This window comes from Equus quagga, chromosome 15 (assembly GCF_021613505.1).
Source record: "Equus quagga isolate Etosha38 chromosome 15, UCLA_HA_Equagga_1.0, whole genome shotgun sequence".
Classification (NCBI taxonomy): domain Eukaryota; kingdom Metazoa; phylum Chordata; class Mammalia; order Perissodactyla; family Equidae; genus Equus; species Equus quagga.
This window is the reverse complement of record NC_060281.1, coordinates 52214396-52230302: the sequence shown is the minus strand read 5'-3', so window position 1 is coordinate 52230302 and position 15907 is coordinate 52214396. Positions and strand designations below refer to the sequence as shown.

General features: G+C 40.5%; 1 long non-coding RNA gene across 4 annotated transcripts in view; it reads left to right on the top strand.

The window, feature by feature from the left end:
- The first annotated feature begins 12441 nt into the window (after positions 1-12441).
- Positions 12442-15907, top strand: part of LOC124227390 (uncharacterized) — a 69569-nt gene continuing 66103 nt past the window's right edge. For all 4 annotated transcript variants that reach the window (XR_006885470.1, XR_006885472.1, XR_006885469.1 and 1 more), the window contains exon 1: positions 12442-12653. This is a non-coding gene — a long non-coding RNA (uncharacterized LOC124227390). The remainder of the gene's footprint in view (positions 12654-15907) is intronic.

The following is a 15907-nucleotide window of genomic DNA, read 5'->3' as shown; positions in this document are numbered from 1 at the left end:
TGCATCTGTATAACAGATATTACCAAACCCAAATCTGGGAAAATGCTACCACTTCCATTGTGGTTTAATTGTTTGTTCTACAATATCCTATGGCATCGTCTTACATCCTCATCCTCAAAAATAAACACACACACAGTTTGATGATACCAACTGAACTGACTAGAAACTTTAATTCCACACACAATTCCTGTGACTTGGCCTTGCTTTTTAGTCCATATTACAATGGTCAACATTGGAAGTCAAAACATTTACTCTATAGGGACACAGAGAAGGACCTCACAACTGCATTTTAGAGGCTTATATATCCAACAGCATCTGTAATATAATTACAAAGTAACGTTAATTATTTCAGCTAGTTATTTGCTATGTGTTTTTTAAATAAACTTTTTATTTTAGAATAGCTTTAGAATTACAGAAACATTGTGGAGATAAAACAGAGTTCCCGTATATTCTACACTGAGTTTCTCCTATTGTTAACATCTTACATTAATATGGTGCACTTGTTAAAATTTATAACCAAAATTGATATACTGTTATTAACTAAAACCCGTACTCTATTCATATTCCCTTAGTTTTTGCCTAATGTCTCTTCCTGTTCTGAGATCCCATCCAGGATTCTACATTACGTTTTGTCACCATATCTCCTTAGGCTCCTCTTAGTTGTCACTGTTTCGTAGACTTTCCTTGGTTTTGATGACCTTCACTGTTTTAAGGTTTATTAGTCAGATATTTTGTAGACGGTCCTTCATTTTGGATTTGCATGATGTCTTCCTCATGGTTAGACTGGGCTTATCTGTTCATGGGAGGAAAATCACAGAGGTAGAGGGTCATTCTCATCACAACACATCAAGGACACATGCTATCAACATGACCTATCACAGGTCATCTTATCCTTGGTCACCTGAGTTAGATGTGTTCTGTAATGTGTTGTTTACTCTGTGCTGTAGACACTTTGTCATTTATTTTTTTTAATTTTTAAATTTTTTTCAGGAAGTTCAGCCTAGAGTTAACATCTGCCACCAATCCTCTTTTTGCTGAAGAAGACTGGCCCTGAGCTAACATGCATGACCATCTTCCTCTACTTTATATGTGAGATGTGCCACAGCATAGCTTGACAAGTGGTGTGTAGGTCTGCACCCAGGATCCGAATTGGCGAATGCTGGGCTGCTGCAGCGGACCACGCGAACTTAACCACTGTGCCACCAGGCCAGCCTTGTCATTTATTTTTTCATTGTTTTTTCAATATTTTATTATGAGAATTTGTAAACGTACAGCGAAGTTGAAGTTTTATGTTTTTATGATAATATTTTACATACATCCCCAGCATAGATTCTACAATTGATCTTTTACTGCATTTACTTTATCACAGACCTGTCTTTTCATTCAGCCATTTGTCGCATCAATCCATCTTTTAGGTGTGTGTATTTCTGCCAGATATTTTAGATTCTGACAATTTTGCCCCATAACATAAGAGGAAATAAAACCAGATTTGCTGCAAAGAAACAAAGAAAGAGAATCATGCTGGATTTTAAAATTCAAGTCTTATAGATGTGTGGGGAAGGGGCACATTTAAGAAAATAATGGAGGGTAAAAAAATTAGCTAGCAACTTAGGAACTAGAGGAAGTCCTTTGACATTATGAAGTGTGTCAAAAAGATCACTGCATTCCCAAAGATTGCCAAACAATTGCACGGAAAGAAGCTAAAGGTAAAGGAACTATGGCCCAAGGAATGCACGATTTCAGGGATCTGAAGAGAATGGAAGAGCGTCTGCCAGTTTTGGATGCCAGGAGCATGTCTCCAAAAGGATAGTATCAGAAGAACCTGGAACTGTGTGCCCATTTCCAGGAACGTCTCCCAAGCACAGAACAGGGAATGCTGCGATACCACATTTTAATCGTCTATTCCCCTAATGCAAAGAATGAGGCAACAAATGTCCCTTAACATTTCTCTTTGTCTGTGAGTGTGAGCTTCTCCAAGAGAGTGGTCTTTGTGCTAGTTCTCTAGGGCTCCTGTAAGAAAGTACCCCAGGCCGGATGGCTGAAACAACTCGAATTTATTTCTCCCAGTTCTGGAGGCTAGAATTTTGAGATCAAGGTGTTGGCAGGGATGGTTCCTTCTGAGGATTGTGAGGGAGAGTCTGTTCCAGGCTTCCCTTGGCTTGTAGATAGCTGTCTTCTCATTGTGTCTCTACATTGTCTTTCCTCTGTCTCTGTGTCCAAATTTCCCTTTTTATAAGAACACCAAATGTATTGGATTAGGGCCCACCCTAATGACCTTATTTTAACTTGATTACATCCAGAAAGGGCCTATCTCCAAATTCAGTCACATTCTGAGGTACTGGGGTTGAGACTTCAATGCGTGAATGTTGGAGCAGACAAAATACAACCCGTAGTCTTCAAATTTATTTCTTGCATAACCCGAAAAAGAATTTGGAAAAACTGTGTACCCTTCACACAGTTTAATATTGACACTTAACAATTTAAATCATAGATTTAAACAGTTCCAAAGGATAAAATTTTTGTCGTGTAAATATTGATGTCAAAATTTGGCGTCAAAATAAAACGGTTACTCTTTTAAGGGTGTCCAAAGGAATCTAAATACCATAACAATTTGATTCAATAATTATAATCTATTTAAAAATGCCTGCGTAATTTCCAATGGAAATTTTATATCTTTCCTTTTTTTGCTTTCCATTCCAATTCTCCCACAGAATTTTACCTTCATGTAACATATTTTAATACCAGAAAGTCTCTTTTTTGACCACCCCATTATGCTTCTCTTTGACAAAACTGTGCATGGAAATTGAAATTTTGAAATATGTTTTATTTCTTGGGATCATAAGGTTGTAAGTGTTATTTAAACTTCCTTCTAGGTTGAGTTGTTGCCATTGTTATTGTTAAATGATGATCAAGACAATGAAACTACTTTATAAAATTATTATTTTGTAATTTATTAAACAGAAAAAATAAGATTTTATTGAAAATGTTTCTCTTGCAATGATACAAATGATGTCCCTCCCTCCAATTAACTCACGTATCCATTGACGAATGACTTAATGTTAGAACCGTGCAGATTCTGTGTGAAGTTTATCCCTGCCCTCACCCCTTTATAGAAGTAACTGCTGAGAAAACTTATTCATAGTAATAAATAAATGGGAATGAAAGGTGTTTATTATAGCAATTTCATCCAATTCTTTGAGTTCTACCCAAATTCTATGCCAAATATCACCTGGAAATTTATTATAAAAATTATTTTTAGTACTCTCTCTGCTAAAAATTCTATTAAATTCTTCTTTTAGTGAAAGTTGAAAACCACCCAACACACAAAAGACCTGTTACCCAGTTATGAGAGTGACTCAGAGCCTCAAGTTCTGGGAGGCACACCTGACTTACCAAACAGCTCTTAGTTCCCTGTGTTGCTCTTTCACTAAAGCACCTTGTTTAGAACAGGTTGGTGTCTTAGCTTGGGGTCCTCCCAAAACAAACTCTAAGATGAGGTCTTGAGTTCAAGAAATTTATCTGAGAGTTGATCCCAGAAAGAACATCCTAATGGGGACCTTCTGAGTATCCCGTAGAATGCACCTCAGAACTGTCGCACTAAAGAACAAGGACGTTGGGAATTTATGCACTTTCAGTCCCTGCCCTTGTACCTGGCTGAATACCAGAGACAGCCCTCCTTGGGCAGAGAAGCAGAAAGACTTGGGCCCTTACCACTAGAAGGTGCAGTGAACTCAGAGGTGGGCCCTTAGGATATACAGCGGGACATCAAAAATATCTGTAGTAGGTGAAATATAGAAACATTGTTAATTTACTGATAAAAATATTTATCTTATCATATTTTAAAATATATTTTCATCAAAACCTGAAGCTGCAGATGTATTTCATTTAATTCATAAAAAGTCTCCTCCCTATATTGACAAAATGAATATACTTTGTTAAATCTATCAGTTTAACATCATTTTTAATTCAAATAAATGTTATTAGAATTCAAAAATCTTAAGTATTCTTTGAATTTAATATTGAGTAAATATCAACTACTACTAAAACTACTGAAAATAAATTTCAGAATGCATATTGTAAAGAGATTTATACGATGTGGATGTAATATAATTAATTTATTCACTTAATAATGTTATGCAAATAAGAAAATAAATTGAGGTGTTGTTTCTTGTTATTTAATTTATAATAATGTAACACACTATTTTGCTAAAATTGTAAATTACTTTTGAAGTGAGGCATATGATAAAAAGCACCGTATTTCTTTGGTGAATGTATTTGTGTGCATGTATTCTGCTATGAGGAACAATTAAATTAGAACCAAGTATAGATACCATACTGTATTAATTTCTAGACCTCAGGTTAAAACTTTTCCTCATATTTAAAGGAAGAGAAAGCTACCTACTGCTAAAATGCATCGGTCTAGAAGCGAGTATATAATTTTATTTATTTTTTTGTTACAGGAGTAGAAAGCATTAAGTGTTTTATAAATAAAGTTAGATGAGAATTAACTTCAACTGGAATAGATGTGCATTTTAGCTGGTTTGTTGAAGAGCACACACCAAATCAGAAAGAAATTATGCACAGGTCTTACTTATGGATTTTATCCAATTTACTTTGAGCAGTTTGGTAGTTCCAGAAAAACATTTTCAGGTACATTTAAAAATATCAGAGTCACTAACATGTCCTCTTTTGGCTATTCAAAGGTATTTTTCTTTCCAGCTAGTGATACGTTTTAGGCATAAATATTGAGGATAGCCTCACAGAATTGCCTACACCCAAATACAGGAAAAAAGTCAGAGAGCATTAAAAATATTTTACTCATGATTTGCTCTCATGAACTCCCCCCACCCAACCACCACCAAAAACGCTGTAATTTCTGACATTAGTCTGTGAATAACAGAGGCAAAATGTTAATGAAACTGATTATCACTTCCTCTCCTCCCTACCATGCAACTGAGTGTCCCATTTTAAAGATTTTATTTTTTTCTTTTTTCTCCCCAAAGCACCCCGGTACATAGTTGTATATTCTTAGTTGTAGGTCCTTCTAGTTGTGGTATGTGGGACACCGCCTCAGTGTGGCTTGATGAGCAGTGCCATGTCCGCACCCAGAATTCAAACCGACGAAACACTGGGCCGCCTGCAGCGGAACGCGCGAATTTAACCACTGGGCCACGGGGCCAGCCCCCTGAGTGTCCCATTTTAACCCAAAACTTCACCCTTAACAGAAATGTGTGTGATATAGGGAAAACTGGAAGACCAAAGGTGTGTGGTGCCCTAAGTAATCACTAAAGTAGGCTTTGCTTTTGTTTGTTTACCCAAGGTTTCTGAACTCAGGAGCAATGTTCTGAAGGAAGATATGGGATGATGTGGAAAGGGCACAGGCAGGCTCTTAGGTCAGCCTGGTAAAACTCTCCGTGCTCGCGGACCCTTTGCATAGCCCTGGTGTGAAGACCGTCAGATTCTTGGACATTCACGTGTTCAATTTTAATGCATGCTGCCAAATTGCCCTTCAAGGTTTTCGTGCCAATGTACACCTCCAGCACCTGTGTACCTGTGTATGAGCATTCCCGTCACTCTAGACACTTGCCAACGTTTGCTATCACCTGACTTTGAAGTTTTTGCCTACTTGGCAGATGAGAAATGTCATTTCACAGATTTTACTTTACATTTTCCAAGTTATTAATGAGTTTGGGCTTATATGGTTGATGGCTATTTGAATTTCTACTGCAGTGAATTGCCTTTTATTTCTTTTCCTTGTGTTTTTTGTTTTTGTTTTAAGAAGATTAGCCCTAAGCTAACATCTGCTGCCAAATGCTAATCCTCCTCTTTTTGCTGAGGAATGTTGGCCCTGAGCTAACATCCATGCCCATCTTCCTCTATTTTATATGTAGGACTCCTGCCAGCGCATGGCTTGATGAGCGGTGCGTAGGTCCATGCTCAGGATCCGAACTGGCGAACTCCAGGCCACCGAAGTGGAATGTGTGAACTTAACCACTATGCCACTGGGCTGGCCCCTCTTTTCCTCATTTTTTCATGTCATTTTTTAAAATTTAATTTTGATGTTTTTATTTGCTACTCCTTCGTCTGTTTTCTATGTTGCAAATATTGTCTCCCAGTCTGTCACTGTCTTATAATTTCAAATATAGAGTTGTCACTGTGATCATCATCATTATTTTAATACTGTTACTAATAACAATATAATTAAAATACATGGAGTGCTTACCTTGTGCCAGGCCTGCTTACATGCCTTATGTGCATTACTTCATTTAATTCTCACAATAGCCCTAGGAATTAGGTGCTGATTATATCCCCATTTTATAGATAGAGAAACTGAGGTATAGAAAAACCTAAGGAAATTGATCAAGGCTGTTCAGCCAGTAAGCGGTAGAGAGAGGACCAGCACCAAGGCAGTCTAACTTCAGAGCGCTCACCCTTGATCACTGTACCATCTCATATAATACATTACATACCATTATATGTATATCATTATGTAATGATTATACAACATTATAATACAGTACAAATAGTATTGCAATCTTCAGGTAACTTCATTTTGGTATAGTAGAAATTGTATCAAGTTTTACAGTTAAAAGCTATAGTCCACTTCATTATGACAGTTGACATTAAGTTCCCACACTGGGTCTTATAGTATGCTAGACTTGTGGATTAAAAGAAAGAAAGAAAGAAAAAGTCATAGTCCCTGCCCTCAGGGAGCTTATAATGTAGTAGAGGAGATAGACTATTGCAATACTGTGTGATGAGCCCTGCAAGAGGATACAGAAAGAGTGCTACGAGAATATGTGGGAGGGGCCCCTACCAGGCAATCATGTGTGATCATATAAATAACCATGTCGTATGGATGATTTATGTGGAATCTTCAGTCGATGAACTGCCTCATCTTTATCACATGTGCCAACCTTCCCTTATCTGATACATAAGTTTGGACCTAAATATCCTTGTTGGTCTGCTTGTTAAATTTTTTTGGACTCTAATTTGCCCAGGGAAAGTTTTACCTAGCATTTCTACTAACAAGTCATTCACAGTTTGTTTAGCACATTATTGACATCCTTATTCAAATCGTTTATGCCCGAAAAATTGATGAGAGCCCTAGCATAGTTTTGCAGACAACTCTGGGGGCAGCAACCAGGCTGCCGATGAGCATTCTGAAGATGTTCATCCAGTTTCCTACCTACTTCTAGAACACAGAAGGGCAGAGAAGGGTTGGGGAGCGCATAGCAAGGTGCTGATCTATGTGATGAGCAAATCTGGCTGCAGAGGTGGAGGGGGACAGCGATGGCAGTCTGCTGCTTCTTTTCCTTTTCCTGCCTCTTTCACCTTCTTCCCATCCCTCCCCCCACCAAAAAAAAAAAAGCTGCTTAATCTCTTCAAGAAATTAATGAAGCTTTAAGTTTTGAGTTGAGCTGAAAATTATGAGATCACTAAAACTGCTGGCACCTCAATTTATTCCTTTCAAATGGAAAAAGCAATGCTGGACAATAAATGAAAAATTTTAATTCCTTAGTGTGTTTTGGAGCGAAGAAAGATTAAGAATTGCAGGAGATTATTTTTGCTTTCAAACATTTGTGGTACTAAAGGGAAAAAGTGCATCCAGCAGCAAAGCCATTGGTGACTTCATACCAGGGCAAATGTGGTTTCATCTGGATTTTTCCTATTATGTCATTCCAGATTGGTTATTTTTAAGCACATAAGCACAAATATTTATTTCTTGGCTGCTAGTTTTGGGTCTCACCTTGGTTGCTATTTTAGCAATTGTCCTATAAATGGACAGTGCTGTGATCTCCCTGGGTGCTGTGAAAGACAGAGAAGAAAGGGAAGAGGTAAGCATGAGGACATGACAGGAAGGAAAGCAGAGTCTGCCCTGAGTGCTGTTAGCAAGTGGAAGTGAGCAGGAAAGCGAGCAGAAACACACTCCATGAAAATGCTGCCCCGCGGGGATGGGCTCTTTGCCATTTATGGGAGACGAGTGAGGTTCTTTAAAATTATGAAGAAGTGAGGCTGGGTGACACTGACAATAATGGTAAACAAGCAAGAAGAACAAGTCCCTTCTTCCTCCATCAACCCTATTGGAAGAGACAAGCATGGAGGGAGCTGGCAAAGCAGAAATGGAGTTTGCAGAGTCAGTGCCAGAATCACAATGCTGAGTATGGAAAGATGAGTTTGACGCTGAGAGAGAATAGCTTAGTAACTGGCTTACTTTTAAGGTGCACTAGGATGAGGTCTTAGCCACTTTATCTCTTAGTACACTGATAAGATGTGGTCAACATCAGGACAGTAATTAAGGAAGTAGGAGAGGACATAGACTTTCCTTAGGAAAGAAGATTTTATTAGTTTCCCCATGAAAATGTTTATTTTTAAAGTAGCTTGCCTGGGGTTACTCATTATACTGTGAACATTGTTTATGAGCGTCTGCCTTTATTTAACACGTGTCAGGATGTAGCTTCTGTATTTATGGTGTTTGCTGCCTAGGGATTCTGTAGGTGGAAAAGAGGGTTCATTGACAGCTGAGTGTTCCACTGTGGCAGTAGCAAATTTGTCTGAAGTCCGTCAGGGTCCTAGGCAATTTTCTTTTACCGTGGCCTATTGTTTTTCTCCAGGAGGGCTCTGTTAGAGAGAGAGAGAGAGAGAGAAATTTTAAAATATCAACAAATACAAACACCACCTCATCCCTGCTACTTAATCCATGTTTGCAATTTCTCAGGAAATTCAGGAGAAGGAAGGAAGTTGGATCTTTCTCTTTAGGCCCTGATTATATAAGGTGAGATCAATTTTCCCATATGGTGCATGGATCCACCTCACTGCTCTGCGGTCACACTTCTGCCTCACTTCACTCTATTTGCATCTAGCTAAACACACAGAGTAGGCTGTAGCTTAGAATAGGAAAAAACAAAAAAGGAGTTGGGAAGGTAAAAAGAGAGAAAAAAAGTGTGGAAGGCAAAGGGAGAGATAAAGGATAATTTATTTCCAAGCTCATCCTTCAGAATGAGTCAAACCTATTAGGGTCTAGTCATTCATTTAATCGTGTCACATTTATTGAACACATATGTACCAAGTGTTGCTGGATGAAGCCTCTAGACACAAGGCCTACAAAGACAAATAAAACAAACCCCCTACCTTCAAGATGCCTTCTGTCCAGTGGAGAAGCGGTGTGAGTGAAATAAGCCACAGTCACTGTGGCAAGAGCTCTGACTGAGATGTACAGAGGGTGCTATGGGAGAGGAGACGAAGGGCATCAAAATCATACTAAAAGTTTGGAAAGCTTCCTGGAGGAGACAGTACTTTTAGCTGGTTGAAAACAGAGGGAATAAGATTTAGAGAAGAGGGATCAGTATCTTTTAAGGCACAGGGGCAGGAAACAGTTCAGTACAACTGGAGCATAGGATGAGAGAGAGAACAAGAGAAAGGAGGAGATGGGGCTGTCAAAGACCATGACAGGTATGGTATCTTCTCCTACTTGCAAACTAACAAGTTAGCTTAGCACAGTTTCGTGGATGCTAGCAGATGATACAAACCTCCCGGACCAGAGACAAAGTGCTTTAATATTAATGGTATAGCAAGCAGCATGAGTATCAGCATATTTGCATCCATGGCCCTTTTCCCCAAATCCCACATGGATGATATGAAGGGCTCAGATGGATATACATTCAGTGAGCTTGTTTTGCAGCTGAGAAATCCAGAGCCAAGGGCACAGCACCTTTTAAGCAAGCTCTCTAGTCTCCCTCTTCAAGAGAGCAAGCCGTTGCACAGTAACCATGCTGTGGTCACTTTGACCTACTTAGATGCCTATGTGACTAGTTACAGGAACGGCTCATTGTCAGAAGATGGATGAGTCTTGCAGTCTGGCATACTCAGCAAGAATATGCAGGGACACTCAGCACCCGTGGCGGACTGCTTCTCCCAACAGGCTCTATAACAGGAGAGTTATAGCAAGGGGCTGCTTAAGTGGAGAGTTAAGCAGGGGCTATCCCATGATGAGCATTTTAGGTAATGCTGAGGAATTGGAACTTGTCTGAAAGCACAAGGAGTCAATAAAAACTTTAGACCAGAGAAATGCGATGATAACTACAGTTTGAAAAGATTACTCTCTTCGCTATGCGTGGCAAGGATTAGACAGATAGCTGAGAGAATGCAGAAACACTAGCTAGGGGGCAATTCCAGTATTTTATGTGTGAAGTGAACTGCCCAAAGCCAAGGCAGTAGAGTAGGGCAGGGTGGGGAAAGGAGGCAGATCCAAGGATATTATGGTAGGTAGGATCTAGAGCATTTTTGTGGGGTTAGTAAAAAGAAGAAATTTAAGAAAAAATTTAATAGGCAATAGTACAATAACTTACTTTGTGTCCTGCATTTTATTAGCGTTTTGTATGTATTGACTCATTTGATCTCAATTTTTGTGAAGTAGATACTATCAATATTCTTATTTTACAGATGAGAAAACAGATACAGAGGACCTAGAAGGTGACCTCCCAGTTACTAGTTAGGCAACTGTGTGGGTGGTACTGTCCTCCACTGAGACGAGGTGGAGCAGATTTGGGAGGGAAAGATAGGCATTTGGTTTGGGCCCAGGTTATGAACTGAATATTTGTGCCCCTCCCCCAAATTTATATGTTGAAGCCCTAAGCCCTAAAGTGATGGTGTTCAGAGATGGGGTCTTTGGGAGGTGATTAGGGTTAGATGAGGTCATGAGGGTGGTACTCTATGATGAAGACAGTGCTCTTAAAAGAACAGGAAGACAAAGAAATCTTTCTCTCTCCATGTGCACACACTGAGTAAAGGCCATATAAGCACACAGCGAGAAGGTGCTGTCTGCCAGCCAGGAAGAGGGCCCTCACTAGGAACCGAATTGGCTGGAGCCTCGATCTTGGACTTCCAAGCCTCCAGAACTGGGAGAAATAAATTTCTGTTGTTTAAGCACCCAGTCTGTGCTATTTTGTTATGGCAGCCTGAGCACGCTAAGACAGCCCAGTTGAGTGTGAGGTGTCTGGGGAACATCTTCATGGTGATTTCTAGTAGGGATTTGAATACATAAATCTGGACTCCAGAAGGGAGATCTTTGCTGGAGGAAGATTTAGAAGTAGTCATTAAGGGAGTGGTGAGTGAAGCTACGAATTTGGATGAAATCATCCCGAACAGTGTGTAGAATGAGAAGAGCAAAGGGTTCTGGGACAGAGCTCTGAAGAACACTGACATTTAGGGGCAGGGAGAGGAGGAAAGTCCCAAAGAAGACAGAAAAGGGGTGATCACACTGGTAAGAGGGAATAAGGAGAGAAGGCACAAAAGCCAAAGGAGGAGAGATTTTCACAAAAGAGGGAGCACTTAACAATAACTTGACCTCAGATGGGTTGAGTAGTGAAAGCACCATGCCCACCGAGTAAGGCAATTTGTAGGTAATTTCTGACTGTAGGAGAATAGTTAAGGTAGTGGACAAGTAGGGAGTCACTGAAGTTGAATTGTGGATGACAAAGTTGAGGTAGCATGTGTTAAACGAGGAAGTTACCTTGATGATAAAGGCTTTATAGGAATGTTCAGTCTGTGTTGGCTACAGGAATATGTGGAGCAGAAATGGCAACAAAATGCAGTCTTTTTACCTTTTCCTCAAAAAATGCAATTCCATATCTCTGGGGAAGAGAATACAGTTGGCTTTCAAGAAGGTCATAGCAAGAATATGCATTCTTCCTACATAGATTAGAAAACTAAAGTGGGCATTTGTCCCAGATATTCCACTTGTGTTTCAGACAGGGCTGGCTCTGGTCTAGCACGCCTGTGCCTTTCTCTTCTGCAATAAAAATTGAAAGCAAGGGGTTAAAAGAGGAGAACTGGTTATCTTGTAGGTCATGCCAAAACGTACTGCTGTTTTTGAAGTGTTGAGAGTGCTTTAAAATAGTAGGTAGCAAGGACAGGCCAAAAAGACCATGTGATGAGGACCTCTCTTATCTTTCACTGCAGTTAATTAACAGGCTAAGGGAGAAAATAAAGTAGAAAAGACATGCTAAAAAATAAATGAATAAAACATGAGCATAGGGTCAAGCAGTGTGTTTGTTGTACAAGGAGATGATTGTTATAATTAATTGTGATGCATGTGGATAATGTCGATTTTCGAAAGCTTGCATGGGTCTAGTATTTCTTCTATTCTTCTGTTCTTCCATAGGCCTCTGCTAACTCAGCTACTCCTCTCTGTTAACCTGGTCGCTGTACTGTCTTTGTATTTCTGATGTGTGTGTGTGTGTGCATGATTCTAGATAGCTAGATATATGGCTAGCCAGCCCTGGTGGTCTAGAGGTTAAGACTCAGCCCTCTCACCACCGTGGCCCTGGTTTGTTTCCTGGCCGGGGAACCACACCACCTGTCTGTCAGTTGTCACACTGTGGTGGCTGAGTGTTGCTGTGTTGCTGAAAGCTATGTACCAGCAGGGTGGACAGGTTTCAGTGGAGCTTCCAGACTGGGAAGAAGAACCTGGCAATTTCTGAAAAAATTGGCCATGAAAACCCGATGAATAGCAGCAAAGCATTGGCTGATACAGCACTGGAAGGTGAGAGGATGGTGTAAAGAGACTGAGGAGGGCCCTGCTCTGCCGTACACAGGGTCACTAGAGTCAGAATCGACTTGAAGGCACTAACAAGGACAGAGATACAGCTAGGGTAAGTAGTCCCACAGGCGGCAAAAGAACTAGATAATGCTTTTAGTTGAATATAATGCAAAGTACAATCAAGTTCATGGTTGCCTGTGATTAATATGAACTAACCCTCCTTCCATCTAAAGATGAGAGAGGAGGCTGGTCTTGCCTTAATATTGACTATTGCACATTATCTAGCCTATTGAAGAATTACTAAATTTTAAAGTTGGAAGACCATTTAAAAATCAAGTTTTCTAACTTCTTATTTTTACAGATGAGAAAATTGAGGCCTGGACAGGCTAAATTATGTCTCCCAGGCCACATGGCTAGACAGTGGCAGGGGCAGGACTGGCACAAAATTTTTCCAGTAACTTTATTGTTACTTCTTACAGGTGCCATACATGTGAATAGAAGAGGTTAAACACACCATTATGGCTTCAGACACATTTGAATATATTTTTTAAAATGCTGCTCTCTCTACTATACCCTTATGTTTTTCATGCACAGACATGGGTTCAGAGGCCTGTTTAGCTTTTACTTATATATTCTTAGACAACAAAAGTTTGTTGCTTGTAGACTGTCAAGCCATAACGCTGAGACCCTCAGCCCTTTTATCTTCCTATATCCTGCCTTTCAAAAGCTTCTTTGGGAACCTTCCAGGATGATGATGAAGAAAATAATATGGTTAGCTTGGCATAAGTTCAAGTTCTCTTCATAACCCTGCCGAAGGGAAGGTTCCTTGGAAGGCAGGATGGTCTCTGAACTGTGAAGGGGAGAACAGGAAGCAAGCGACACACAGGAGTGCAGAGAGCTAGAGAAAACTGCAGGGCCTTGGTGGCCATCTCTCTAGCTCCTGTTTGGTCTCTTTGGGAGACCTCTGCTCCCTTGCGTATTCATCTTTAAAACACTCTCTGAGTTGCTTCTTTTATAAATAGCAATCATGTCACAGATGCATGTCATTCTCTCTACCATCAAACAGCCAGCTCACGTTCTTTGTTGGCATTGTTTCCTGTAGCTCAAGACAGACTCCAGTAGCAGGCCCTGGGATCATTAGTCATAACTTCCCATCTTTACTCTTCTTTTCTTATTGCCGTCAGAACCTGTAGCATCAGTAAACATCATAATGAATGTTTATATTTACTACCATTTATTTCCATTTACCATTGGAAAGAGCACTGTCAAAAATTCTGATGTTGGGTTCCAACTCAGCCTCTTCTTAACTCTGTGGCTACAACCAAATCGCTTGACTTCTCGGAGTCTTATTTTTAGCTCTGTAAAGCTGGAAAATGTATATCTGATCTGCTACACCAATGAGATAAAGTGGGAGGTGCTTGTCATTCACTGGTAAGATGGGCCCCAAGATCCCCATCCCTTGGTATACATACTCCATTTAATTTCCTCCCTTTGAGCGTGGGTGAGACCCTTGTGAATATGATAGGATTTCACTCCTAAGAATAAGTTATTAGTCAGTTGACTATGAGTTAGTCAAAAGGGAGATTATCCTGGGTGGGTCTGACCTAATCAGGTGAACCCTTAAACGAGGAACTGGAGCCTTCCTAAGGGAAGATATGAAGCTGTAGAGATACTCCTGCTGGCTCTGAAGAAGCCAATAGTCATGCTGTAAACTGCCTATGGAGAGGTGAGCCCGTGGACATGGCAAGCACTTGCATGTGGCTTCCAGGAGCTGAGAATTGTTCTAAGCTGATAGCTACCAAAAAAGCAGGGGTCTCAGACACGTGGCTGCAAAGGAAAAATTCTGCCACCATGTGAGGGAGCTTGAAAAGAGATTCTTCCCCAGTTGAGCCTCTAGATGAGAATACAGCCCAGCCAACAACTTGATGACAGCTTTGTAATCAAGGCTGTGCTGGGATTCAGGCCCACAGAAACTGTGAGATAATAAATTTGTGTCATTTTAAACTGCTGAGTCTGTGGTAATTTATTACCTAGTAAGAGAAACTAATGCAGTGACTCAGTTCTGTGCATGAAGAGGTGAGGGGTGAGGGGAGTGGCTATTCTCTCCTCTCATTCACCTCACCAACAGCTAGAGCACAGGTGTGGCCAAACAGATGTGCCCACCTGGAACTTTGAATCTGGAGGGAGGGACACAAAGACTTAGGGACTATGAGAGGGCAATCCCAGAGAACAGCGGCAGTGGTGGCAGATGCCCAGTGATGGCAGAGCCTGGCACAGCTTTCAGACCATATGTGACTGTGGCATGACTTTGGTTGTGTCACAAGGAAGCAAGTCTTCTTAGGTCCTGATTGTTCTCCCTGCTTTGGTGTTCATGTAAATTCTGTGAACTACCCATTGTCCTTTCAATAGATTTATTTCTGCTGCAATTAGCCAGAAATAGCTTCTGTTATTTGCCACCAAGAACTTGGATTATTATAGATCATACGTGTAAAAATGCCTTGTAAACTGTGACAAATACTACAAATGTAACATAGCATTTTAATTGTTTCTCTGCTTTCACTGTTCTTCAGGCTCCTATGTATGACCTTAGGCCCTCTATGAGCTCTTATAATTCTTGGTGTCATTCTGCAAGCTAATATTTCAATAAATAAGTGTATGTTTATGCCAACAAGTAAATGGAAATAATATGTAAGTCTGCGTGAAAATGAAGAGACCATTATTAAAAAACTGAGTGGGAACACTTAGGGACCGAGAAAGTGGTCATTTCCTGGGAGCTGGAAGGGCTTGTTTAAGTTTAAAGGGCTTGCCTTCAGTTGAACTCAAAGGTCCTATGGAGCAATCTCTGCCAGTCTTAAACCATTTAGAAAACCAGTGTCTGCTGCTGTGAGGGCATCCAGAGAAAATATTTCCTTGACTGTTCTTCAGAATGGGTTTGAGTCTCGGGAACATGTCTTCTGGTTGGTTCAAAGTCACATCTAGGATTCAAATCTTCACCTGCAATGAACCAGAAGTCTGTGCACATCTTCAACGACTCTCTGCATTCCTGCCACTGAGACAACAGGAAATAAATGAAATGAGAGGATCTTCTTTGAAAATAAATGATTGCAAAGAACAGGTCTTTTTAAAAAAAACAACAACGACACAAAAACCACTGCATTCATCTGAGCAATCTCAGGGGCCTTGGGGTTTAGGTGGGAAAAAGGGGTGGAGTTTGGGGGCTGGCCCCGTGGCCGAGTGGTTAAGTTCGCGCGCTCCGCTGCAGGCGGCCCAGTGTTTCGTTGGTTCGAATCCTGGGCGCGGACATGGCACTGCTCATCAGACCACGCTGAGGCAGCGTCCCACATGCCACAACTAGAAGAACCCACA